The sequence below is a fragment of the Chenopodium quinoa genome, unplaced genomic scaffold, assembly GCF_001683475.1.
Source record: "Chenopodium quinoa cultivar QQ74 unplaced genomic scaffold, ASM168347v1, whole genome shotgun sequence".
NCBI lineage: Eukaryota > Viridiplantae > Streptophyta > Magnoliopsida > Caryophyllales > Amaranthaceae > Chenopodium > Chenopodium quinoa.
Window position 1 is genome coordinate 1379593 of NW_018742287.1, and position 27494 is coordinate 1407086.

General features: G+C 37.6%; 1 long non-coding RNA gene across 1 annotated transcript; it reads left to right on the forward strand.

Annotated features, from left to right (window-relative positions):
* The first annotated feature begins 2763 nt into the window (after positions 1-2763).
* On the forward strand, positions 2764-5949 carry LOC110685097. Its single transcript, XR_002503917.1, has 3 exons — positions 2764-3362; positions 3455-3700; positions 5475-5949. It is a non-coding gene; the product is annotated as an uncharacterized LOC110685097 (long non-coding RNA).
* The last annotated feature ends 21545 nt before the right edge of the window (positions 5950-27494 follow it).

A 27494-nucleotide genomic window follows, 5' to 3' on the forward strand; every position in this document is an offset into this window, starting at 1 on the left:
CTTGCTATCGTCATTTTGCCACGTGTTCAATACTCGTTCACTCTCTCTCTTCCTTTTTCAATTACCAATTTCGATTTTTATTATTCGGTTTTTTTTTTTTTTTTTTTTTTTTTTTTGGGGATACGGAGTACTTCAATAGTTGAATGTTGATACCAATGGTACATGCATTGAAAATTGACATTTAATAGATGTTGCCTAACTTGGTAACTTGTCTAAGAGTATTAATTTATGTCAAAGTTAATTTGATTTGCATATTAAATTGCTATTCTTGCTCTCTATTAAAAATATTTGTAGTATGTTTATATTACTTGTTAAATTGTTATTTATTTATTTATTTATATTAGGAAAAATTAATTCTAATAATTCCACCTTTGACCGATTCGCCATTAATAATCCCACATTTTGATTATTATCTAATAATCCCACCTTTATATGAGATTTTCTTTTAATGGTCCCTTGTGACTGATTACCTGCACAATAGGTAAATTTTTTAAAAATTTTAATTTAATTGACACGTGTTATTACATGATTGGTCAAAAAATTTTAAAAAATTAAAAAAAGTTAAAAAAAAAATACACAGCAACCTCAACCCCACGTCACCCCATCCCAACTTCCGGCAGCTGTCCTTTCCCACCACCGCCATCCTTCGGCAGCACCTTCCCCACCCCACCACCACCGAAATCTTCCCCTTTCCACGACCCACCCAGTGGCGGACTTGGGCTTAGACCTGGTGGGTCAAGTGACTCACCAGGCCCAAAATTTTTTTTTAAGTTATTTAAAAAAAAAAAAATTAAAATCAATTTTCCCCAAAAAACCAAACACGAATTCAGTTCAAGACTTCAAGCCCTAGCCTTCTTCTTTTCGCGACTTCGCCTCATCTCCATTCTTCAGTTCGCCTCTTCGCTTCGTCCCAGCCAGGCAGCCAGGCAGCTACCGTTCTCTTCGCCTAATCGCCTGGTGGTCGGACGTCGGTGGTCGTGGACTCCGTCCTCTTCGTGGCTTCTCGCATAGTCGCATAATCCAACATTCGAATCTCTACTACTTCTTCCCTCTCACTTTCTCTCTCCTTACATTTCAGCAGCTATGGTGCAAGGCTGGAAATGGAGCAGGAGAAGGTCTCACTTACCTCTTATTTCTCTTATCTTTATGCTTTTAATTACTGTTACTGTTCTTTTCAACGAGTTCAAAATTCACGAGTATCAACCCCAAGATCATAACCCTCATCTTCAAAATACCCAGAATTCATCTCCAGGTTTGTTTGTATAATCACTAATTTTCTTCAATTTCTTGCTTTTTTAGTGGTGAATTTTTGTGGGTTTGTTGAAATTCTGTGTTTTGAGTGATGGGTTTGTTGAATTTGTTAAAATGGTGGCTGAATTTTGGTGGGTTTCTTGTGTTTTGTAGTGTTGGATAACTTGTGTTTGTGTTTATGTTTTGCCCTAAAGGTGATTTTTTCTGAATTGGGTGTTGCAGTTGCGTTGGATGGATTCACTACATGTAGCTCTACTGTAGAGTACAATGGAGGAGAAGTGGGGTGGTTGTATTTTGTACTGTTTGAATATTTGGATGTATTTTTTAGTACTATTATTTGGTTGTTTGGTAAAATTTTTTTTTTACATATTTGATTATCGATTGTGACTCACCAGTCGGAAAATCCTGGGTCCGCCACTGGACCCACCCAACGACAACACCCCACTCCCCGGAATCCACCACGACACCCTAAACCCAGCCCCGAAAACCACCCCATCCGACCATCAGAGCATAAATACTAAGAAAGGTCCATCTCGCACACTCCCTCACAACCACGACTAGCCCGGACTGCCCACCTCCTCTGCCCCTCAATTGTAACTATAGCAGTAACAGCACCCAATTCTCGCACCCCTACCTCACTACCCGCAATTGAGCCACCACCGGACCTCCATAACAATTAGCAGCAGCCCTCAACCGCCGCACAAACGAACACTAAGCAACCCAATTTCGGCTCAATTTTAAGAACCCATGGCAGCAATTCAATAGAGCAATCCCAATTTCGATTCAATCTCAATTATTTTTAGGAATTAAGTTGCAATAGGGATGTGGGTTCAAATGGAGGAGAGAGAAGGGTGGTCATTGTTGGTTAATTTTCTGTGGATAGTGGGGTGGTATTTGGAGGTGATTTTTGAAAGTGGGAGGTAGCCACATGGTGGCAGAGATGGACAGGGAGGTGCGAGTAATAATGGTAAAAGGTGGTGTTCGAGGGTTGATGGTAGTAGCTACACGGCGGCAACGGGGGTAGCTTCATGGTGGCACGTTGGAGAAAGGGAAGAAAGAGAATGGCAGTAAAGAGGGAGGAAGAGATGAGTTTAGTTTGTTTTTTATTAGAAAATTAATTAAAAAATCACAAACCAATCAAATAGTGACACATGTCACTTTTAACTTGCTAAACCGGTTAATAACCGGTTAGGGACCAATGGAAGAAAATCGCCTATAAAGGTGAGATTATTAATGACGAACCGGCCAAAGGTGGAATTACTAGAATCAATTTTTCCTTTATATTAATACTTTTTATACTAGTTTAATTGTTGGATTTTAGAAATGGGTTTAGCTATTGACAACTTATACAAGTTACAAGAAGGTTGCCAAATTTACGTTTCAAAATTATACTCTGTAATTAAAAATCCTTATAACTTATAATTCATATTATGGGGGTTGTTAGATATCGCCCTCGAATATCCAACTAACGCCTGCAAAATAAAATATATTTTACAAATTTACTCTTATATTAAAAATTTTTTTTTTACCCCTCAAACATAATTTACACCCCCTAACCCTCACTCCCTCTTCTCTCTCTTAAAAACAATTCTCTCTCTAAACCACCACCACCACCTCCTCTTTTAACTAGGGCTGTGCAAAACTATCCGAAAAACCGAACCGTAACCGAACCGAAAAATTGGGTACCCGAACCGTTTAAAGAAAACGGGTCAGGTAACCGAACCGATAAGAATTTAACGGTTCGGGTAACGGGTACCCGTTAACACTGTTTCGGGTACCCGAATGTCCTGAAAATATTTTTTTTTCGAAATCTCAGATGAAAAATGTCAGTTTTTTTTTTAAAAAAAAGAAACAGAAAATAAAGAACAAAAAAGTGAAAACCCTAAACTTCGTTCTTTTCTCATTTCTCAGTCATTCACTTCACTCAGCCTCCATCCCCCTCTCTCTCCTCCTCTTCTCTAATGTCTCTGCCTCTGGTTCTCTAATCTCCATTCTCCATTCTCCATTCACTCCTTTATCTCCTCCATTGAAGCGGCTCTGAGCTCCACTCCTTCATCTCCTTCATTGAAGCGGCTCTGAGCTTTCACTCCTTTATCTCCTAATGTCCTCAGGTAATTAACTAATTATCCCTTTGCCAGATCTAATTATTTGCAATGAATTGATTAAATTCAATTAAACTTAAACTCTTGTTTTAATTTCACAGATCGCAGATTCAATTTAGGGCTCTGCGTACTTCGACTTCTCCATTGAAGCGGCTTCTGAGCTATACGCCTATACTCCTTCATCTCCTCCATTGAAGCGTACTTCGACTTCTCCATTGAAGCGGCTCTGAGCTTTCACTCCTTCATCTCCTCCATTGAAGCGACTTTGAGCTTTCACTCCTTCATCTCCTCCATTGAAGCGTACTTCGGCTCTCCATTGAAGCGGCTTTTGAGCTTTCACTGTTGAGGTAATTTACATTTTATGGTATCTGACTATCTGTGGTTTTTTCGGATTTGTAATTGTTTTTTTTTTCCTGATTTTTTTATTGTGGTAATATTATTTTTTTTTTGTTTTTTTTTGGAGGAATGGTACTTATTTTGGTTTTCAGAATTGAGGTTTTTTTTTTATTATTTTTTGTCAAGTTGTGTTTGTTAGATTTGGATGAGTGAGTAAGGTGAGATTTCTGTTTTTGATGTGGAAATAAGGTTGTTGAGAAAAAACAAGGATTCAGAGTGATGTTGTTGTGTGATGTTGCTAAGCATCTATAGTTGCTGTGTACTAATGTTGTTGAGCATTTATAGTGTTGTGTGATGGCTTCCTGTGTGTTGAGCATCTATAGAGTTGTGTGATGGCTTCCTGTGTGTTGTTGCTGAGCATCTAGATTATAGTAGGTAACTAGGTATGACTTGAGTTACATAGTTGCATCAGCACTTCAGTAGTAGACTATAGTTGCATCAGTAGTAGACTATAGTTGCATCTTGGTTGGCAATCTATTATTCTATTATGCTAAGTTTCTACAGTGGAAAAAGCAACTACTGTGGTTAAATAATATCACAACAATTTCATAGTGGAAGAGCTCTTTATATAAATGTACATGATAATCATGTAGTCCAATATGATTTATTGTAACATGAGTTAATTACAAGCATTTTAAGAAAACGTTTTAAGATTTATTGTAGTCCAATATGATAATCATGTAGTTCAATATGATTTATCTAGTTGCTTCTACTCAGGTTAATCTATCAATGTATGGTTTAACAGAATTGAGTAATATTCGTCAGCTGGAATTTGGTTTAACAGTAACTTGTGTGGCTGTGTACATCATCTTTTGGACTCATTTTCAGTAATACTTGCCTAAGGTACTGCAAGGCTCACAGAGTGATTATATGATGTAGTTGTACCAATAGTTTTTTTTATTTCACTTGCTTGTCTGAGATTTTATGATTGTGTATTTGTGTGACGTGGAAAAGTTTTTGTCCTGTTTGTTTCTAATAGACATATGTCCTAGATGTTCACCCTTTCAACCCTCTTATAGCTATGACTAGGGGTGTACACCGGTCCAAAACCGGACCGGACCTGGACCGGACCTGTTTGGACCGGGGACCTGAATTGGGTAATTATGAGGACCGGGGACCGGACCTGAATTAACAGGTCCGGTTCCGGGCCAGACCTGAAAAATCAGGTCCGGTCCGGGTTTGGACCTGAATGGACCTGTTTTGTGTCTTTTTCGTTTTTTTTTAATACAAAACCTGTTGGACCTGCATATGGACCTGCATATGGACCTGTTTTGTGATTTTTAGACCTGTTGCATAATTTAATAATTACATACAAACCAAAATTATCAATTACAAAACTACATAAAGTCTATAAAGTCCCGATTCTCAAACACCAAAAATACAAATGAGTCCACCGAAAATACAAATAAGTCCACGAAAACTCAGTTTCAATTTTTCAGAGTTTGGTTTTCTTCTTTTTTTTTTAATTACGATTTTCCCGGGTTTCAGGTCCGGACCTGAAAACCCCGGGTTTGGACCGGGTCCGGACCGGGACCGGGAACCTGGATTTTTAAGAACCGGGACCGGACCTGAATCAACAGGTCCGGGTCAGGTCCGGTCCGGTTCAGGTCGGTTCAGGTCCGGTTTCAGGTCCGGGCCAATTTTTGTACGCCCCTAGCTATGACTCATTCTTGTTATTTGTGTATACATGATTGAACTTATTTGTTTTTTTTTTTTCATTTGTAGGAGTGTATGGAATCTGGAAGTAGTGGGGATATGGAAGACTCATCGGCTACAAGTCAAGCTCCTCCAATTCCAAGTCCTCCTCCCGAGCCTTGGGAGTATGACCCTTGTCCAATGACGAAAAATAATGACCCCTTTGACCAGCAAAATCAATCAAACCAACCTTCTGAACCTGCTGATGTTGCTGCCCCCTTAAGTGAAACTTCAAAAATATCTAGAAAAAGGCGCTCTCCTCATTGGGAGCATTTTATAAAGAAGGATGGAGAAAACAAGGCTGAATGTATCTATTGTCATACATTCATTGGTTGTGCATCACTTCAAGGTACCTTCGGCATGAAGAACCACATAAAGCGGTGTAAGGAATACCCCCCAAACATTGATCAAAATCAGCAACTATTGTCCCTTAGTCAACAAACTCTTGATGGGAATCTCGTGGATAAAAAAAAAGGTAGACTTGAGCTATGGAAATTCAATCAAGAAGATAGTAGGAAAGCCCTGGCAAAGATGGTGATCATGGATGAAATGTCTTTTAGAATGGTGGAGCATGAAGGTTTTCGCAACTTTATGAAGGTAACACAACCCTTTTTCATTATTCCTTCTCGATGGACATTGACTAGAGATTGTTTTAGGATTTATTTGGATGAGAAAAAAAGTTTGAAAAGTTTTTTTAGTAAGTCCACTTCACGTATAAGTCTCACCACTGATACTTGGACTTCTTGCCAAAATATGAATTACATGTGTTTAACCGCTCACTTTATTGACCAAAATTGGAAATTGCAAAAGGAAATAATTAACTTTTGTATAATTGCTGGTCATTCTGGTGAAACAATTGGTAAATCTGTCCAAAAGTGTCTACTTGAATGGGGTATTTCTAGAATAATGACTGTCACTGTAGATAATGCAAGTTCAAATGATGTTGGCATTCAATATTTGAAAAGAAGGTTTGAAAGTTGGAAGACATTAGTTTTGGGTGGTCGGTTTTTACACATGAGATGTTGTGCTCACATATTAAGTTTAACCGTTAAAGAAGGATTGAAAGAAAGTGATGTGTCAATAAAAAGAATTCGTTGTGCTGTTAGGTATGTAAGATCATCGGGTGCTAGATTGCAAAAGTTCATGAGTTGTAAACAAGAAAAGTTGGAGTCAAAATGTTTTCTTTGTTTAGATGTGGATACTATGTGGAATTCCTCTTTTTTAATGCTGGAAGGTGCTTTGGCATATCGTAGGGCTTTTAAGTTGCTTGAATGTTCAGATGGTGGTAAATTTAGGTATGAGTTACTTAAGTCAGGCGGGGTGCCTGAACCTAGTGATTGGGATCGTGTTGCCTCTTTTCTTCCTTTACTTAAAATATTCTATGATGCTACTCTATGAGTTTCCGGCTCATTGTATATTACCTCTAATGTGTATTTACAAGAACTTGTTGGGATTAGTGTGTTAATCAAGAAAAAAATGTTGAGTAATGATGCGGGGGTGAGTTTAATGGCTAGTGGAATGAAGAAAAAGCATGACAAGTATTGGGAAAATGTTGATAATGTGAATCTCTTGTTGTATATTGCTGTCATTCTTGATCATAGGCGGAAAATGGGATATACTAAATGGGAAATTAATCAACAATATGATTCTGAAAAAGCTAAGTACTTGTGTGATAAAGTGATGCAAACTCTGAATGACATGTATGAACTTTATATTTCTGAAAACCCTCCAAATGAGTCTATTCCCCCTAAAACTTCTGATTTTTCGGAGGAAGTAGAAGATATGGATTCTGATGTAGATGTTGCGGAATTAGAGTTTGAAAGGCAGGTGGGTTCATGTGTTGGAGTACAAGGGAAAAATGAGTTGGCCAAGTATTTAGAAGATGATAGAGAAGTTAATCCTGCCGGAAAAAACTTTGATTGTTTGGGGTGGTGGAAAAAATATGGTGAAAGGTATCCAACAATAGATCTCATGGCTAGAGGTGTACTTGCCATTCCCGTATCAACAGTCGCTTCCGAATCAGCTTTTAGCACCGGTGGTCGAGTGCTTGATTCATTTCGCAGCTCACTCTCAACTAAGATGGTTGAAGTCTTGATTTGTGCACAAGATTGGTTACGTACATCTCAAGGTCCTCTTATACTTGAGGAGAGACTTGAAGATATGGAAAAAATTGAATCAGGTAACATTTAAATATTTTCTCTTTTTTTTAATCTCATTATCTTGTTAATTATTCATTTACTTTTTTTTTAATTTTTTTTTTTGAAGAAATGTTACCTCTTGGTGAGGAACACTCTCTCTTTGTTGATGATGATTAATTGATTAGAGGCAGAAAATTATAATCATGAAGGTTGGTGGTGATTGTATTGAAGGCCGGAAGTCATTGAAGGCTTGGAGTATTTTATGAATTATGATTACTATGGACTGTTTTTGTTTTAAAACTATAAACTATGGACTTTTTTTTTTTTGTTATGTATTGGTTTATTATTGTTAACTATGGACTTTTTTTTTTTTGTAAAGAAACAGTATGTTTGTATCAAGTATTTGTTCATTTGTAATCGGGTTGAGTGCTGTGTTATATGTGTATTCAAGTTTAAATATCAGCCTATTAGGCTGTTATTTGTTACAAAAAAAATCATAGTACTAATAACAATAATTAATACTAGAAAAACAGGTGGAAGTTTGAAGAAAAATATTATTAAGCAGGTGGGTACAAGGAGGAGTTCAGGCAGCCAGGTAGGAGAGGTGAGGAGGCAGCAGCCTCAAGGACAGGGACTGGTAGGCTGCCAAAGCAGAAGGCAGCGATAGTTGTAATTATTTTTGTTATTTTTGTATTTAAGTTCAAAAAATAGGAAGTAAAAAAAAACTAGTAAAAACTAAAAAGCATCTAAAAACGAATTGCAAAGCAGGTTTTAAATAAATAAAAAGACCCAAAAAAAAAAATTTAGCTTATTGGTTCGGTTCGGATATTTGGTTCGGGTACCCGTATTTTCGGGTATCCGAATTTACGGGTACCCGAACCTTATCGGAACGGTTTCGGGAATCGGTTTTAGCCTTAACGGTTATCGGGTACCCGAACCAATAACGCTATTGGAACGGGTACCCGTCCCATGCTCTCCCCTACTTTTAACCACCCACCACCACCTCCTTTTACCTCAAGTTTCTCCATCTACGCAGTTAGCCGCGGAAATGACGAGGAAGGACAAGGAGAAGGCGGTCGCCGGAGACAACTAATAATAATAATAATAATTCTAACAACGCACAACTAATAATAATAACAACTAATAATGATAATAATAATAATTCTAACAATACACAACTAATTATAATAGCAAACACAAGTAATTATAATAACAAACAAAAATAATATAATCAAAATAATAATAGTAACAAATACGTTAAATTCAAAACCAAAAAGAAAATAATAATTCGAAATTCCCAGGCAAACGCCGAGAAATTTTGAAAAACCTAGGCAGAAACGCTTAGTTTTCTCGAAACTACCTAGGGTGTTCGAAAAGACTAGGCATTTCTGCCGAGGTTTTCGAAATTTCTGGGCGTTTTTCTGGGTGTTTCGAAAACCAAACAACTAAATAATCGTACCAATTCCGTACGGTCCGACGAGCCTCCGGCGAGCAACGTAGGTGGTGTTTCCGGTCTTTCGTCGTCTTCCATGAGATCCAACGAATTAGGTTTTGCAAAATTTAAATTATTTGTTTGATTTTGAATATTACGGTGGTTGGTGATTAAACGTGATCGTTGGTGGCCGGTGAACACTAGAGAGAATGGTTAAAATTTTTTGTGTAGGGTAAAAGTGTTAAGTTTAGGTAAAAATAATTATTTTTATAATAAGGCTACGTACGTCATTTTAGGTTATTTTGCAGGCGTTAGTTAGAGATTCGAGGGTGACGTTTAGCTTTCCACTATATTTTGTTTGTCCAGTTTCAACAATACATGACATAAGTTAAAAGGTTTATTTTTAGTTTAAAGAGAAAGAAAGAATACAAGAGGAAAATGTAGGTGTTAATCTTAGTTGTTTTTCTTCATTATCACTCTTAAAAGGCAATGCCTATTATATATACATGAGAATATGTAACTCTCCAAATGCAATGAAGAGTCACAATAATGCAAGAGGTACAAAGGGAACAATAAGGCAAAGGGAGTTACAAGGGGTTACTAAGGAAAGTAATAATGCTAAAGGGGTTACAAAGCTATGCATAATAGACATTCATAACTATATTTCATAACACTCCCCCTTGGACGTACATTATTGAAGATTATGCCTCGTCAAAACCTTACTAGGAAAAACCCTATGGGATAAAAACCTAGTGAAGGAAAAAGAGTACATCATTCTTCATAATACGCTTGGGATGCTAGCTAGTTAAAAACCTTACCAGGAAAACCCAGTGGGATAAAACTATGGTTAAGGGAAAAAGAGCGTAGCGCGTATGTAATGGGTCCAATGCTGACACACGCAACTTCTCCTGTGTAGCAGCAAAATCTTCATCGATAATTGATTTTTCAAAATTTAACTCGAGTCTTCAAATTTTCACTTAAATCGTTAAATTATCTTCTTGTCATCTGACTTATGAGAATAATACACATAGAATGTAATGATGTATAAATCTCTTTCTTATGTAACAATATTTTGGCAAAATTCCAAATACATATTGTAGACACCTGATTGTGTCTCCCCAAAAACCAAACCTAGTGATGAGTACCTTTCACGTCTTTGATTAACGAGTTCAGTAAAGAGTTGAAGAGTCTCGTGAAGTTCCTTTAAGCCTTGACTATATTTCTAGCCTTTCCTAAAATTTTTTAATCCAAAATCATTCATTTCGTTCCTTTAAACCCAAAATCATCCATTTCGTGTCCTTAAGAATCATTCATTTCGTTCCCAATTTATAAAAAACGTCCAAACTAGATTATTTTGGTCCATAATCCTGGTCCAATCATTGTTTAGATGGATGTGGTTTGAAAAGAGCTTTCCAGCGATATATAATAAGCCCAAATCCGACTTATAACGAATAAGTTATGGCTAAAATACTAAACCGAGCCCAAATCGAACCCAGATCAACTTTACCTATGACCCAATGATTATGTGAGGGTCTAAATACCTTATTTCCAATCCTAAACCAATTAGGATTCTTTAGGAGCTTCTAGAATCCTCTAGGAGGTTCTAATTTATCCTTTTCGAAAAGATAAAGATCAAATGAGTTCGAAGCCGAATAAAACTTCTCTTTTAATGGTCCTTATCCCGATCAAATTAAAAGACGTACAGATGTATTTCGTTAACCTAATTCTATTGGAAATCAAACTCCGTACAATTGTTTATCTTTAGAAAATCATCGCAGGATGACAAGACCAACGCGTTGCGTTAGTCCTATCGCGCTGCGATACTCCTGTCGCCCTGTGATACGAGTTGTTTTATTCCGATTTTTAAATTATGATATTTTATGATCGTCCAAACTCTCTTTTTTCTCTATAAATAGAGGTCGTTTTCCCCGTTTTTAGATCATCAACAATCATCCACAATCATCACAATCATCTTAATTCCAATTCTCTTTCTTTAATCCCATGTTCTTAGCCTTAGCCTAAACACATCCTTGATACTCTCCTAAATCAGTCACAATACCTCATTCACGAGATTCTAATACTCCAAGCCATCCTCAATGTTGCCTTCGACCTCGACGTGAAAGGTTGATAGTTCTGAGGGTTTGGTCCCAAATCTATATTTCAATTCATATTTCATTTATTTACTTTACTGATTTAACTTTCTTGACCTTTACTGACGTGTGTATTGTTTTAATAGAAAGAAGGTTGTGACATCAAAGTGAGTAATTCAATTACCCTCTTAACTATTCTTTTGATTTTAGAGTAGAAATCATGTTTAGGATGTTATTTTTAATTCCTAGTATCATGTTTAAGATGCTTATTATGATTTCTAGTATCATGTTTAGGATAATACTGTGATTTGATTATTAGTGACATGCTAAGATTTGTTATTAATCCATTTAGTATCATGCCTAGGATCTTACTATTAACGACGTTTTGATGATGTTCTTATGATGATGATTGTGATATTAATCATATGTTGCTTGATTATTCATGATTTATTGTTATTGCTTGATCACACCCTTTTTTTTGCAGGTTTATAGGGAATTTGTACTTGAAATTACGCCTAATAAGATAATTAATAATTTGATTTAGGGTTAATATGATTTTAATTCAAGTGATCACCAATATTTGATTTGATTGTGCATTAATAATCAACCAACGTAGATTAAACAGGTTTAGGGTTAACTTGATGTATGTATGTTGATCGAAATGCGCACGTGAATATCATAAGAATTAAGTAGAGGCCTATTTAGGGCGGGTTCAATCTCTTTTAGGTTGGATTTGTACCATCATCCCCGAACATTCAATCATGGTTCTGGACTACTATGGAGTTAGCGATCTCCGTGATCATGAATGGGGTGTAACCTTCACACCCGTGAACGGTTTACATGTTCCTAAACCTTTTTGGAGACTCTTTTATCTCTAGCTTCTTTTCCTTGGAACCCCGTCATACCTAAAAGCATGAACCACAGTAAGGCCCAATAAGAGTTTGAAAAATTCCCTACACATATATATTCGATAATAACACATATCCTCACATAAAAGATTGCGGTTCTTATCCAAATTATGGCCTTCTTCGAGAGGTCATTAATATATAGCTGAAATTTATCAATATTTGATCAAACACTCATAAAACTTATAGATATCATTATTGTCAAATAAGAATTATCGGTAACATGCATGAATCATCTCAATACGTCGCTTCTGGTTCTTCCGCACCAGAACAAAGTTATTCACACGAATAAATATTACATAATTGCAATTATTTATACATTTTATATTTAATTTGAGAGTTATCTTGAGAATACAAATAATAAAACATTACAACTCTCACATGCTTAAATTAAACTTCAGGTTGAGATGTCATAAATTTAATCCAAATAATCTTTTAGAGTTTTGGATAATATATCATCAATGTTGCAATATTCAAAAGTAAATTGTTAAAGATAGCCATATAAATAAACAATGTCTAAGTTCTATCTTGGGAACTCTTCTTCATTCATGATTCATAACATTCTATTAGAACATTATATGCTTCTAAAACCATTATCCTATTGGAGTTTGAATCTCTTCTATATGCTTTAATTTCATAAAACATGCAAAATATTCTTACAATGCTTAGCATGCATATTCATTTATATGTCAAAGCCGTAAATTGGAAGCAATGATAATAATTCTAAATGCAATATGAAAAGTAAAGATACATGAATAAAGCAATATCGTGCAATGATAAACTATAGATGATATATGTATATATGACGTATGATGCATATCTACTTCCTATACATGGACATGAATGTAAGACTCAAAAATGCAAAACATTGTACAATGTGAATTTTAGGATCCATATTTTGTTGGACTTCAGGTCCATGAACTCTTTCTCATTATCATAATTATGTTGACATAAAAATGGACGTATAATTCAGATCCCTTCTTCACAAATCCATTACTTAATGCATATGCATATCTATCGGTTCCATTGTATATATATGGGTATCATAAAAATTATTTCATGTAACATTGCATGTTAATTGTAGACACATGATTGTGTCTCCCCAAAAACCAAACCCAATGATGAGTACCTTTCACGTTTTGATTAACGAGTTCGGTAAAGAGTTAAAGAGTCTCGCGAAGTTTCCTTAGGCCTTGACCATATTTCTAACCTTACCTAAAATGTTTTTAATTCAAAATCATACATTTCGTGTTCTTAATCCAAAATCATTCATTTTGTGTCCTTAATCCAAAATAATCCATTTCGTATCCTTAAAATCATTCATTTTTGTGCCAAAATTATAAAAGCGTCCAAACCAGATTATTTTGGTTCATGTTCCCGGTCCAATTATTGTTTAGTTGGATGGGGTTTTGAAAAGAGCTTTCCAACGATATATTATAAGCCCAAATCCGACTTAAACGGATGTGATATGGCCAAAATACTAAACTGAGCCTAGGTCCACCTTAGCTACGACCCAATGGGGAGTTAGAATATCTTATTTAGGCCCTATATAATCATATTTCCAATCCTACACCAATTAAGACTCTTTTAGAAGTCTCTAGAAGGTTCTAAATTAAAGATCAAAGAGTTCGAAATCGAATAAACCTTCTCTTTTTGATAATCCTTGTTCTATTCGTATACGAAGATATTCGGATATCTTCTGCAAATACAATTCCATTAGAAATCAAACTACGTATGATTTTACTATTCTTTAGAACCAACGCGCGACGCCAGAACCATCGCACAACGATAAGCCTGACGTGGCGTGTCAGCACCCAGCGCGGCGCGACAACCCTGACGCGTCGCATCAAAATTCGTTGTATTTTTTTTTTTGGAACTCCTGATCTTTTATGATCATCTAGACTCTTTTTTTCCCCAATAAATAGAGTTCGTTTTCCCCATTTTTGGATCATCAACAACCATCATAATCCTTAGCAACAATCAATGATAATTACCTCAAAAATCCCATCAACAATCATCCCATGTTCTTAGCCTTAGCCTAAACACATCCTTGATACATCCAAATTAGTCACAATACCTCATTCACGAGATTCAAATACTCCTAGTCATACTCAACGTTGCCTTCGACCTCGGCATGAAAGGTTGATAATTTTGAGGGTTTGGTCCCAAATCTATATTTTAATTCATATTTGATTTATTTACTTTATTGATTTAACTTTCTTGAAGTTTTCTAACGTGTGTAATATTTTAATAGCAAGAAGGTTGAGGCATCAGAGTAAGTAATTCGATTACTTAATTATTCTTTTGATTTTGGAATAGAAATCATGTTTACAATGTTATTTTAATTCCTAGTATCATGTTTAGGATGATATTATGGTTTCTAGTATCATGTTTAGGATAACGCTTTGATTTTGTTATTGGTGACATGCTAGGATTTTTTATTATAATCCATTTAGTATCATGCTTAGGATCTTACTACTAACGATATTTTGATGATGTTCTAATGATGATGATTGTTATATTGATCTTATGTTGCTTAATTATTCCGATTTATTGCTATTGCTTGATCACGCCCTTTTTGTAGGTTTAAAGGGAATTTGTACTTGAAATCACGCGTAATAATTTAAGATAATTAATAATTTGATTTAGGCTAATATGACTTAATTCAAGTGATCACCAATATTAGATTTGATTGTGCATTAATAATCAACTAACGTGGATTAAACAGGTTTAAGATTAATTTGATTTATGTATGTTGATCGAAAAGTGTGCATGAATATCAATAAGAATCAGGTAGAGGCCTATTTAGGGCGGGTTTGGCTTCTCTTAGGTCAAATTCGTACCATCATCCCCGAACATCCAGTCTTGGTACCGGACCACTATGGAGTTAGCAATCTCTGTGATTGTGAATGGGGTGTAACCTTCACACCCGTGAACCGGTTTACAAGTTCCTAAAACTTGTTGGCGACTCTTTTTCTCTAGCTTCTTTTCATTGGAGCGCCGCCATGCTTACAAAAACTTGACACCATAGTAGGGCGGAGTTGAAAAATTCCCTACAGTTTTTAGCGACTCCACTGGGGAGGATTTCTAAATTAATTCCCAATTTGTTTGGCAATTGATTAGAATGAGAGGATGAGACTTGAAAGATTCTTGATATTCATGTGCGTATTTTTGATTAACATTATGGCATAAGCATAAAAAGGTACGCATTGGAAGGACAATCCGTAATGCTTCAAAAACATAGGACATACAAGTAGGAAAGCCCGAAAATATTTTTCACAACTAAAATCGAAAAGACGCTGCGAAAAATCGGAAAAAACATCGAAAATCAAAACTGCTGCAGAGCTGTCGCTGGATGTTAGTCCTTGCCGACCAGCGACAGTGCCTGGTGATTTTGCGCCAGCATTCTGTCTTCGCGTTTTGCCTGGTTCTTTGCAGCGTTCCGACGATTTTACTTCTAAATAAGTTTTTTCGACCTTTCCGAACCCATATGTGTTTTACATATGGTTTTTAGCCCTTGGGAATTCACGCTCCGTCCACCCTAAAAACGCTCCGTGCAATAATGGGTGCATTTGAGTTTGTTGAATTTACCAAACCATAGAGTTGACTTTAACTCGCGGGGTCCCATCCATCGCGCCAATCCTTCTAAGGTAAGGCTTCCGTGCGATGCATCCGGAATCTTAACCATGGACCCTCTTAGACACCATAATCCTTGACCTTAGAGAACTAGAGCCATGGTTAGGTGGGAAACTCATTGCATCATGTTGTGACTACTTGACTACTTGTGCTTACCTTGTTTGTGATTGAAATAACCCCTTGTGTTGACTTGTTTCTTGTACATAAGTCTGAACACACTAACCAAGGACTAAAAGGACTTTGCTTAATTAATTTGGTTAATTAAAATGAACCTGATGAATAAATATGCTCGGCCTAGAAGACTATAGGCTTAAACCTTTGAAAGAATGGTTGAAAACAGATTGCGGTGACGTTCCAGTGATGGCGCGCCACTTTAATCTGTAGCGCAGGACGAGGGCTCCCAATGCGGCGCGTCAATAACTGGCTCATCGCGATGGGACCAATGCCATGCGATGGTTCGACTACTTCTTTCTGAGTCTTCGCATCGAGTCCCACTGTTATGATCAACTAGTTTAATTCCCGTACTTGGTCTTTCCCTGGTCTTGTTTAAGTTTAACCATGTGTCTAGTCCCATGGTCATTACACAAGTTTGGTAAATATCACTTCCATTCATGAGTCTTTGCACACACTTTGTACATGTCTTCCATTCACACCATGACCATGCTTAGGGTCTTTCATGCATTGTTTCCATCATTTTTTTAGGGGGTAAGTCGGATAAGTATCCTCCCAACATAAACTATGTTGCTTGGAAATCTTGTCTTTGCTACTTGATTCCCACAAAATATGCACCCTTTTTTTTTGTTTTTTCAACCCCATAAAGTACGAGTCATTTAGAGTCAAGTCACTAAAGAGTCAATGGTTTAATTTTTACATCATTTGTTCGAGGAAAGAAGGGCGCTTGGTTCGAGATAACTCCTACGTACAAGAGTTCTTCTTCCAGAACACGGTTCGAAGAAAGAGGAAAGTGTTGGCCAAAAAAGAAGATGTTGACAAACTCTAAAAGACCGTGGATGGTCTTGTTGAACTGGTCAAAGGATTCACCACTCGCATGGAAAAGGCCGAAGATCCTGACAAATATGTCCCTTGAGACATTCAAGCGCATCGAAGAGAGCCTAAGTCAAGTATCCAATGACTATAAGTACCTCGGCCTAAGCTCTAAGGGAATCTCACTGACTAAAGAACTTCTTCCGCACAAGTTCTCAGCTACTGACATCCCTAAGTTCAAAGCTACTGACAATCCTTACATTCACTTAAAGGCTTTTGAAACCATCATGGAAATTAAAGTGATTGATAAGAAAATTTTCCCCTCACTTTTCTCTCTGTCGTTAGAACCAGTATGTCAACAATGGTTCTTCTCCATAGGTTTTGAGAAAATTTCTACTTGGGACAATATTACACATGCTTTCATTGACAAGTACAAATGTAATGTTCAAGTAGAAACTGATACAGGGAGCTTGAAATCCTTAAGCAAAAGAAGAATGAGGGCTTTACTGTATTTTACAACAGGTGGAAAGAAACTTTTGCCAAGATGATTGAAGTCCCAAATGAAAAAGAATCCGTGAGGATGTTCATTAAAAATCTCCAAGAAAAGTACCAAAGGCATATAAAATATCAATGCAATTTGAACACTTTCAAAGCTGTCTATAACATAGGCATTGAAATTGAAGATGACCTTATAAATTTGAAAGCTGCTAACAATAATAACAACAGTGGCTGGAAAAGAAAAAAGAACGACAATCCTTATTTTTCCAAACCCACCCACTCTAGTAACAACGTTAGCACCTACGATCTTAACGATGTCTTAGCTATGGACAATCAAGGACCAAGGAGGGAACGAAGGAAAGAGTTCACCCCTATTGAAATGAACTATGACATCGCCTTCGATCGTCTCCATTCCAAATGATTGATCACTCCCATTGGACCTATTTAAGATCCAACACCTGAAGGAGATCACCCAACTGGAATCCTAATGCTCATTGCAAATATCATCAAGGCAGGGGCCACAATACTGAGAGTTATTGGAAGCTAAAGGAAGCCATCCAATACTTTATTGATAACAACAAACTCCCCGTGCCTCCTGTCGGCGAAAAGCCAAGCATCAACAATTCTCCACTTTCTGATGCATTGGCCATTTTTGAGGATCAAATCCCTTTCGATCCATCACTCCTCGTTAAGCCTGTCAGAGAACCTTTTATGGAAGAGGTTGCTTCCATTGAGGGAGAAGAGGAGGCCTTCTTCGATGCCACGACCGATTTACAGGATGAGGTTACCAATGAAGACGTTGCTAATCTCCATAAAAATCTAAATGGAATCCAAGCTACAGTTCAAGATCTTATTAGACGAATAGCAATCATGGAGTGTCGTCTTATTGAAATAAAGGTCGTAGTTCAAGATTTTTTTAGACAAATTGTAAACGTTGAATGCCAGTGTGACCCTTCTCCTTCCTCAATCTCGTGGACTAAATACCGTTGGAAGGAAGCCTTTTATTTTCAACGCTTTTAAGCCACAAGAGAGAAAGAAAATAAAGGCTTACAAACCTACAAGCACCACTTATGAGCGAGCTTTTGACATGCTCTATAGCAGGGGTATGGTCAAACCTCTTGAACCAAAACCATTTGAATCCTTTATGAGGGTGGAGGGTCTCTATTGCAAATACCATCAATCTTGAGGACTTTCAATTGAATACTGTTTTCATTTAAGGGAATATGTTCAAACGCTCATAGATGAAAAGAATCTCTTCATCAATAGGACAAATATCCCAGTAGAGGACGACACTACCTCCACCTCCAATGATACTCTTGTCAATGGAGTTTGGGACAGTGATAATGAAGATATATACCTCAAGGACATGATTGAATCACCTCTTGCTGCACTTTATCCTAACAATGACGATGATGACATATGGAATGAAGATTCACCTATCACAATACTTACAAGGTCCGGCAAAGTACAACAACCTGACGCACCAGTGCCTGCACCTATAACTTAATAAGCTCCAATGTCCATCATAGAAGATAATGATATAGTCAAGCAACTTAAGAAGACTAAAGTAGAGATGAATGTATGGAAACTTTTAGCCTCATCTCATAAGCATAGGGTGGTAGTGATGGACGCACTCGCAAAAGTAAGAATAGATTTGAGACTACTTCAGGAGGGTTGGCCAACTTCCTCACAAGTGACCTCCCTAGTCCAAATAAATTGATCACCTTCTCTGAAAAATACTTACCGCCAGAGGGTGACAAACAGAACAAAGCCTTGCACCTTATCGTGGTGTGCCAAATAATGAACGTGTCTATGACTCTTGTGGATAATGGTTCAGCAATTGATGTTTGCCCACTTCGCACTGCTAGAAGGTTGGGAATAAAGGATAAAGACCTAACTCCATCTACACAAGGCATAAAGGCATATGACAACTCTCGTCGCCAAGCCCTTGGAACCATCACTATGAATATCACTGCAGGGTCATTGAATACAGTATTACCTTTTAAGTAGTGGACATCAACACTTCATTCAACCTACAGTTGGACGCCCTTGGCTTCATGACCTAAAGGCCGTTCATCTCCCCATCAACAAGTGAAGGCTATAATTGGAGGTATCCCTATCACCATTGATGCTTCCCCTATGAGGACCCATGTGGTCGACAACTCAATCGTTCACGTGGACTACGATGAGCACGATGAAGATTTGTGGGGCTTTAACGCCGAAGATGTCTCTTTTATTCAAGAAGATGAAAAGACCCCTCTTGACTACGACCCTCACTCAAATCTTGTCGTCAACGCCATTCTAAAGAGAAAAAGGAAAGAGCCGAATGCATGGGACTACCAAGTCTCCCTAAAAAGGATACTTTTGGACATGGATTTGAGCCAACTCCAGAAGACCTTAAGCGAGCCTTGAACAAGTCCAATGCAAGAAGAAAAGCTCAAAGCCAGAAAGATGCAATACCAATAGATCCATACCCTCTCACTTTGAATGGACAATTTGTAAAAGAAGGAGAAGATTACCTATTGTAGGGAATATTTCAACACTTAACTTTGAGCCCCATTGTGATCATGCACTTAAGCATGGTGGTGTCCAAAGGGAAAGAAGCTAGAGCAAAAGAGTCGCCAACAAGTTTTAGGAACTTGTAAACCGTCAAGGTTACACCCCATTCACGATCACGAAGATCCTTAACTCCATCGTGGTCCGGAACCATGACTGGATATTCGGGGATGATGGTACGAATCCAACCTAAAAGAGATTGAACCCGCCCTAAATCGGCCTCTATTTAATTCTTATGATACTCATGTGCGCTTTCCGATCAACATACATACAACAAGTTAATCCTAAACCTGTTTAATCTATATTGGCTGATTATTAATGCACAAATAAATCTATTATTTGTGATCACTTGAATTAAAATCATATTAAGCCTAAAACAAATTATTAATTGTCTTATTAGGCGTGATTCAAGTACAAATTCCCTTTAAACCTACAAGAAAGGGCGTGATCAAGCAATAACAATAAATAATATACATCATAAATAATCAAGCAACATAATAATTAATGACACAATAATCATCATAATAATAGTCATCATAATAATATTAGCAAGATCCTAGGCATGATACTAACAAGATTAATAACAAATCCTAGCATGTCACTAAATAATAAAATCAAAGCTTTATCCTAAACATGATACTAGAAAGCATGATATTAAAAATATTAGTTAACACCCTAAACATGATACTAGGAACATGATATTAGAAATATTAATTAAGATAAGATTCTAAGCATGATTTCTATATCAAAAGAATAAATATTAGGGAGATCAAATTACTCACTTTGATGCCTCGTACCTCTTTCTATCAAAACAATACACACGTTAGTAACTTCAAGAAAGATATGGATCAAACTAACAAATAATAATAATTGAAATAAGGATTAGGGACCAAACACTCAGAACTATCAACCTTTCACGTCGAGGTCGAAGGAAACTACGAGAAGGGCTTGGAGTACTCAAGTCTCGCAAAGGTCATATGATGTGTTTAGGCTAGGGCTAAGAAAGGAAGAGAGAGAAGAATAAATCTTATAGAGAGGGTGATTAGATGATGATTGTTGGTGATCAAGCTTGTTGATGATTGAAAACGGGGGAAAACGAACCTATTTATAGGAAAAAACGAGAGTAAAGATCTGAAAAAGAGTCAGAATCCGAATCGGAGTAAAACGCCTTTCATCGCGTCGCGATGCTTATGTCGCTACGTGGTATTAGCATCGCTGTGCGATATTTCCATCGCTGCGCGATGCTTTTCAGAAGATAATATCATACAGAATCCGACATCCAATCAAATTGGGTTAGTCGAATATCCGTACTTATCCTTATTTTATCAAAATTAAATCTATTAAAAACAAGTGTTTTTATCCGATATAAAATTCTTAGTCTTTATCTTTTCAAAAAGAGGATAAATTAGAACCTTCTAGAAGATTCTAGAAGCTAATAATAAATCCTAAAGGATTTAGGACTCAAAACAACCTTCTAGATAATTCTAGCAACTTATGATAAATCCTAATGGTTTTAGAAATAGAGTAAAGATAAATGGACCCTCCACATGATCATTAGGTCGCAGGTAAGGTTCGGTTTGGACCCAATTTAGTATTTTAGCCATAACTTCTTCGTTATAACTTGGATTTACGCGTATAATATATTGTTGGAAAGCTCTTTTCAAGCCCTATAAAACTACACAATTATTGGACTCAGATTATGGACCAAAATAAACTGGATTAGACGTTTTTATAAAGAGGACACGAAATGAACGATTTTCGAAGACACGAAATTAACTATTTTGGATTAAAACATTTAAAGAAAGGTTAGAAATGGTCAAGACTAAAGGGAACTTCACGAGACTCTTCAACTCTTCACCTAACTCGATTATCAAAGACGTGAAAGGTACTCATCACTGGGTTTGGTTTTTGGGGAGACACAATCAGGTGTCTACAGAAGCCCCCACTTTGACTGTGTTTTGAGAAACGTAAGTTTCGAAAAACAAAAGTTAAAGTAGTCGATAAGGACGGAGAATGATTCAGAACATTCTGCGATCCTAAACCATTCTTTTTAACGCCGATGCCTGCAAACTAGCGTTAGTTATACAAATAAGGGAGTTAGAAATGCGTATCTTGCACCGTCGAGTACAAGCATCTTGTCATATCTAATTTGTTTGACAACCTCCACAATGCTTCATGAGCGCCGTCGAAGGTAGAAGTGCTTTGCTACCTTCATTTGTAGTGACAATATTCCACGCTCTAGGGAACATCGTCGAAGGTGACCGTGCTTCGCCATCTTCAGTTTGCAGTGACAATCTTTCACACCCTAGGGAACATCGTCGAAGGTGACTGTGCTTCGCCATCTTCAGTTTGCAGTGACAATCTTCCACACCCTAGGGAACATCGTCGAAGGTGACCATGCTTCACCATCTTCAGTTTTTATGGTCGTGCTTCGCCACGGCAGTGCTTCGCCGCTGTTGTTGATGTTGTGGTTGTGCTTTGCCACGGCATTGCCTCGGCGCTGTATACAATCTCCTCCATTCTTCGGCACATTATCGAAGACCGCAGTGTGTTGCCATCTTCAAAAATCTCGCCATTGCTTCGACGTGACCAATTAATACTGACAACCTCCATACCTTAGGGAAATCCGTCGAAGACCTCAATGCTTAGTGATCCCCAAATCTCGCCAATGCTTTAAGCGGGGTTAACCCATGCTTCGGTATGCTGAATTTGCGCTCCTCCAATGCTTTGGTGGACTTAACCAGTGTTTTGGTGTGATGAAGTGTGCTCTGTCAATGCTTCGGCGCGTTTAAGTGTAACGTGCTGATGCTTAGGCGCTTGTGCTTTATAATGAGCCAATGTTTAGGCGCTTAAGTCATTGAAATGATCGTCATCAAGCCGATCATCAACCAAACTTGTAATCGGGCCGATTACTAATCAAATCAATTGCTTAAAGGCTAAATGGCACACCAAGGAGCCCAAACATTAAATGTAGTCCGCATAATCCACTTATGGAACCCACAGAGTCTGACACTGGCTGTAGCAGGCACATGGCGCAACTTCAGGCTTCATCGCGCCGCGATGGTAGTATCGCATTGCGATATTTTCATCGCGCGGCGATATTTTGCATTTTCTAGATTTGAACCCCTTTTTCTTCCTTTTTTCGGGGCTGCTCGTATTTTATTTGTTTTTGCCGAAAACTTCAAAGTCTTCGTTCTTGGTCGTTTCTCAACCAAATCGCTTCAAAATTGTTGCAAATCGACGCTCTTCCATCCTAGTTTGCTAATCTAGACATGGTACTCTAGTGCTTTAATTTGTCCGTATGAGTCCCCGGCACTTTTGCAGCTGGGGTGTCGTCTTAGTTTGCTGGTAGGACGTATGAGGTTGGCTCATCGTTGCAACAACAACAACCTGCTTCTTTTATTGGCACAGGTACTTAGTGGCGCTGGTCCTACCATTACCAGTCCGACGACTAGTGGCGCTGATGCTGGTCAGGGGTAGGTCCCGCGGAATGCAGAGTTTTATGATACATTCGACGTTCCTCACCTTTTGGCACCGTAGTTGTTCCTGTGTTTATTAACTATGTAGGATTTTGCTTATGTTTATCTTGAGGTTGACCCAAGGTTTGGTGTTACTCAACTCATTGTGTGACTCAATGTGTTTAAATTAACCCAACTTAATGCGTTTTGACACGTGTGCAGACTCAACTCAATGTGATGACATGACATGACTAAACCGTGTTCGTGTGACTCGAGAATGCAGAAAAGCAAAATTTTTCTGTCATTTTATGGAGGGTACCGACTTTCTCCCGAAAAAGAAAGACGCGAAAATGAATGAAGGTAGAGTGTAGGTGAAAAATGAAGTTTTTGAACTTTCCCAAATGGAAAGGAGATGAAAAGAATGAATCAAGCGATGATGCATGTTGAATGAGCTTAATCAAGCGTATGCGTTGATCGCTATATCTCATGGTGCGAGGATTGTAGCATCTTAGACTATCTCAAGTGATAACTCGATAATGAAATTATTTAGGTAACTTAGGCGCATAGGCTAAGTACTTTATACTTTGTGATGCAATGATGATTGTGATAATGAGTGATTCAAAGATGACAAGGCATGCTTCAAGGCTATATCAATATTTCATGACAAAGGGTTTCTAAGGGAAGGATTATTTGGCTATGTATATGTGACGTGTGTGAAAGTGACACTAAAGTTAGGTTGCAAAAGCTAAGGGTGTGGGAAAATATTGAGAAGAGTCAAATGATGGTGACTCTTAGGCTGGGTAGGCTAATGAAGTAAGGATCAAGCCCCCAAGTCTAGCACTAAATGGATAAGGATGAGTATTGGAGATCCCTTAATATGATCATGCATGAATGTAAATATGAATGTGAATGAATGAATGCATTTTTATTACGGCCGCACCCCCAATGTGAGGTTGCCTACGTATCCGTTAGGAATCAGGCCGAACGTAGCTCTATTCGAACCTCGCACGAGTGTGTGTATACTCAAGGAGGTCTTTCAAGGGTTGTAACGGGGTTAGGCTAAAGGTTGAAGAAGAAGGGATAAAGGCTCAAGACCCTAGATAAGCCCCCAAGGTGTGCAACCTTGCATTTGAATCTTGGTATTTGTATACTTGAGGTTTCTCACTTTTGAACTCATTTTTCTGTATTTTTTGCACTTGAAATTTGTTTTGAATTTTCTTTTGTATAAGTGTGGACAATCCTAATCATGCAGTCTATCACTCACTTGGCATTCATGTTTCTCAGGCACAGTATCGAGCACTCGATAAGAGACGCAATCTAAGACGTGTTCGTATCAAAGACATGTTCATATCAAAGACATTGGAACACTTGCCCTTTTGCACACTTTTATTGTTTTTTTTTTAACTTTCAAAATTTTCTTTGGTAAAAATCACTCAAGCTTTTGTATTTTGCTTTGAAAATTGCATAAGTGCACACCATCCCATCCCAAGGGTAGGTAAATGTGGGTTGAAAAAATATAAGGTCTATTGTTAGACGAGGCTCAAAGTGGTTTATCAAGAAAGGGATTATGTAATGAATGAAAAGGGTAAAGGTAATATGATGTGGCTACAAGGGGTGCCTCAAATCATTAGCATACCTTGTGCTTAGTTCGGCAATGATTTTTTTTTTAATTTTTTTAAATTTTTTTTAATGCAATGCGATGATCATATGCAAGGAAAGAAATGCTCATTTTATTAAAATGGAAAGGGTAAATCTAAGGAAAATGAAGGGTGCATATGCTAGACTTATTAAGGGGAAGGGGAAAAACAAAAATAAGAAAAGAATCATGAAATCTTGTCATTGAAGCCCGCATCGTGCTTTGTGCTTATCATCACTCGGTCTTCTTGCCAGCTGGAGGCACGGGAAGCTTGTTATTATCGATCAAATATTGGATGGCCTCTTTTAGCTTCCAACAACTCTCGGTAGTATGACCCCTACCTTGATGGTATTTGCAGTGTTCAATTGGATTCCAACTAGACAACCTCTTTTCAGGTGCGTGATCTTGAATGGGTCCAATAGGAGTGATAAGTCCCTTGGCATGAAGAGGATCGAAGGCAGTATCGTAACTCATCCCAATAGGGGTGTGCTCTTTCCTTAGTTGCTTTCTTGGCCCTTGATTATCCACGGCTAATACATCATTATGATTAAAGGTGCTAACATTGTTACTAGAGTGGGTGTTTTCGAAAGAAGAAGGATTGTCGTTCTTCTTTCCTTTCCAGCCACCGTTGTTACTATTGTTAGCAGCTTTCTGTTTTGCGAGATCATCCTCAATTTCAATGCCTATGTTGTAAAAAGCTTTGAAAGTATTTAAATTGCATTGATATTTCAAATGCTTTTGATACTTGTCTTGGAGGTTCTTAATGAACATCCTTACAGATTCTTTCTCACTAGGAACTTCAATCATTTTAGCGGAAGTTTCCCTCCACTTATTATAGAAAGCAATAAATCCTTTATTTTCTTTCTGTTTAAGTATCTCAATGAATATTACATTTGTATCTATCAATGAAAACATGTGTAATGGATTCCCAAGTAGCGATCTTCTCTAAGAGTGAAGGGAAAACACTCCTATCAATTCCCTTAATGTCCATGATTGTTTCGAAAGCTCTTAAGTGAAAGTAGGGATTGTCAGTTGGCTTGAACTTAGGGATGCCATTGGCAGAGAACTTTTGCGGAAGAAGTTCCTTATCCACTGAGACCCCTTTGGAGCTAATCCCATGGTACTTGTAGTCATTAAACATTTGACTCAAGCTCTCTTCTATGCGTTGATGGTGTCGACTGGCACTTGCTTTGTTGAATCGGTTTATCAAAAAGTAGCACTTGAACAAAGGTGTTGTCCTTGATTAGACGCCATTCTCTCCTTGACAAAACGCTGTGGAAAGGAAAACCATGGACATTTATTGTCAATCACATGACTAGAACTCGATTCAACATGCATAGGTGTATGAGGTGAATGATATGTATAGGGAATGCAAGTAAGATGAGAGAATGTGAAAAGTGTTATAAGAAAGAAAGTGTAAGTTATGTGATGGTGTAAAAGGAAAGAGTGTAGTTGTGGAAAGATGTGGAAAAATCCGGGAATAGAATAGACCCTAAACTCAAATGACGGAAAAGACGACTCATGCATGGACCTAAGACATGGTCATGGTGTGAAAAAAGTATGTACAAAAACTTATACACTAGTAGAAAAAATGAATTAGGAAACTCACCTTTGGCACCGGTTCTTGAAAACCGGTGGCAAAGGAAATGGGCGGGTGAAGCTAGCAGACTTTTGGCATCGGTTCCTCTTACAAACCGGTGCCAATTAAAAAAAAAAAAAAGCAGAAAAGGGATTTGGCACCGGTTCTAAACAAAACCGGTGCCAACTGTTTAAAAAAAACCGGGTTAATAATGCTGCTAGCTTTCTTCTTCTTTCTTTTTCCCCTGCTTTCCCTCTTCTTCATTCGTTCTGCTCTTGCACTCCATTGAAGCAGTTTGCATTTTCGCATCCCTCTTCATCTTGTTTTATTTTCGCATCTCTTGCTCATCCCTCTCCTTCTCGTTTTCCCTCCCATTTTCGCATCTCCTGCTTTCCCTCTTCGTTTCCCTCATCCCTTCTCTTCCCTCTGCTTTCCCTCTTCGTTTTTGCTTCTGCATGCACTCCATTGAAGCAGGTCTCTCTCTCCATTGAAGTGGTTTAAGCGCATTCTCACTCCTTTGAAGCAGAACCTACATTGAACCAAGCCTGGCCTCCGTTGAACTCACGCCATTGAACGTGCTCTATATTCTACATTGAGGCCGATTATGAGCTTTCTCACTTCCATTGAACAAGCTTTGAGGTAAGGTATTTCTTGTGGTTGTGCGAATTCATTGATTTTCTTTCGCAATCTAGGGTTTTTTGTTGATATTCTTTTCAATTTAGTAATTTCAGGATTTGTAGTGTAATTTGCATTTGTTCTCAACTTCTTTGTAGTGTAATTTGCATCTGCTCTTTTTCTTTATGAATTGGTTAAAGAGAAGCTTTGTTGAATTCTGCTAATGTAAGTTGCTGGTTTCTACAGAGGCTTTTGGGTGCCATGGCGTAGTTGCTGCCATTTGCTCGAGACCGAGACTATAGCTGAGGTGTTTCTCATGCTAATTTTTCGTATTTATAAGTGTTGGAATACAAATTTTGTATAAATTCTTGGATGTATAGTGGGTTTTATTAAGATCAATGCATAACCCCAAACTTTTGTTTTTTGCTTTTGTTTTTTGTTTTAAATTTTTATAGATTCATATGTGAATTGAAGCACAAATTTATAAGGTTGAAGAATACACATTTAGCTCAAGTGAGAAGTT